This window comes from Polistes canadensis, unplaced genomic scaffold (assembly GCF_001313835.1).
Source record: "Polistes canadensis isolate GaletaPanama2010 unplaced genomic scaffold, ASM131383v1 scaffold_298, whole genome shotgun sequence".
Taxonomy (NCBI): Eukaryota; Metazoa; Arthropoda; class Insecta; order Hymenoptera; family Vespidae; genus Polistes; species Polistes canadensis.
In genome coordinates this window covers 67,686-69,757 of record NW_014569845.1, presented here as the reverse complement: position 1 = coordinate 69,757, position 2,072 = coordinate 67,686, and positions in this window count along the sequence as shown.

Below are 2,072 nucleotides of genomic sequence, written 5' to 3'. Positions count from 1 at the left end.
TTATATAATATAAATATAATATTTTATAAGATAATATAATCTAGATAAAATAATTCAATGAAAATTAAAATGTGTCCTTTGATAAGAATATTTAATTAAAAAAAAATATGAATAAATGAAACACATACACACACGTGCAGATAAAGTTAAAAGTTCTTCTACGTTCGATAGAGCGAATAATAAACTGCCACCTGTTGAGGTAGAAAGAGAGAGAAAGAAATAAAGAAAGAAAGAGAGAGAGAGAGAGAGAGAGAGAGAGAGTGAGTGTATCTTCGTGCTGCTCGTAATTTCGCGTAAAATTGTATCTACGTAGAACTCAATGAAGGTCAGCCCTAAAAAAAGGGACGTAATAAAAGGAGAATATTTTTTATATGTACATATATATATAGAGGAAATAAAGTAATATGAAATCTGGTAACTGGGGGGGAAGAAGGAGGAAGAGGGGCAGAAGCGGGGGTAGGAGGGAGGGACCTTCCATCACACGTAACAAAAGGTAAGCCAATTTTCGAGTGGAGATAACGACGTTGCTTGGAATTGGCCAACCTTGGGAAAAGTACTCCTCTTCAATGTTCAACTATAGATATAATTATTTCTTCTTCTTTTTTTATTTTATTTTTTATATTTTTTATATGTACATAATCCTAGAGTTTCCTTTTACGAACGAAAAAAAGGAACATGTTTTCTTCTTGATGAAAATGAATTGAATCAATTCGTGATTTGAATTGATAATATTGAAATTTTTTCGGACACGTTGATTACTTATCAATTTTTCTATGCACGATATTTTATTTATTTTTATATATTTTTTGTTGTTTCGTTTCGTTATGTTATTTCATTGATTAACGTTTGATTCGTATTACTGTGTTAGCCATTTTTTTTGCATAGCACGTAATAAGAGGGCTTAAAAAAGTTTCGAAATAATTTGTATTCTATCGAATGAACTTTTTTAATTTTAATAATAATGAAAGTTTTTTGTGTTGGTTGTTATTATTATTATTGTTGTTGTTGTTGTTTAAAACGGTAAACTTTGAAACACTCACGCTCTCACGTATATTATTAGGTTAAATAAAATACGAAATATCGTGAATATAAAAATTGAAGATAAGAAGAAAAAGAAGAAGAATAAGAAGAAGGAAGAAAAAAATATGGGATAAACTTTTTCTCGAGATTTTACGAGAAAAACAACGTAAAAGAGTATAGCAAAACGTTAAAGGTTGCAATGGGGAATTGCGTAGGAGAATGCAATCGGTTAAAGATTTTATTTTAAGCTACTCTATTTTTCCACTGACAGTAAGTATTCTTCCTCGAAAGATACGGGATGACATTTTGAAGCCTTTATCATGGAAAAGTATATAACAGTATGCTTATTTATTTAGAAGGGGGAAAAAATAACAGAGATGGCGAAATTCATCTTTTAAAATGCAAATGCGGAAGAGCAAACTCATAAATGTATACGAGAAACGGAGAAAATAAAGAATTTTTATTTCCACAGTAGAGAGGAAATACGATATAAATAAAAGAAATAATAATGACAAAAAAAAACACACACAGAAACATGATAATGACATAAAAAAAAGGAATGATGTAACACAGAATAATGTCATCTGAATGGAACGATAAGATAAACACTTAATTAACATTTAAAAACAAAATCTAACTTGTCGATTAAGAAACACGTACAAAATATATACAATTTAATTAAAATTAAATTGAATTATAAAATATAAATATCGAATCTCTCGAAAAGAAATATATATATAACAGAAAGAGAGATAAACTTGACGAACTTTAAAGAAAAAAAGAAATTAATTAATTGTAAGATATCATTCGATTTACGATTGAAAACATTCGAATAATTAATAAATAATAATAATAATACGAATTTACGAGAATTTAATTTAAAAGAAAATTAAATATATATTAGAAAATATCACGCTTTCGAATATGTTATATAATAAAAATGTGATTAACGATTAATCAATTAAATTTTGAAAACGACATTTTACATGGAAATGAAAAATTCATTTAAACTTACAAATTATTCTATAATACATATATATATATATATATAT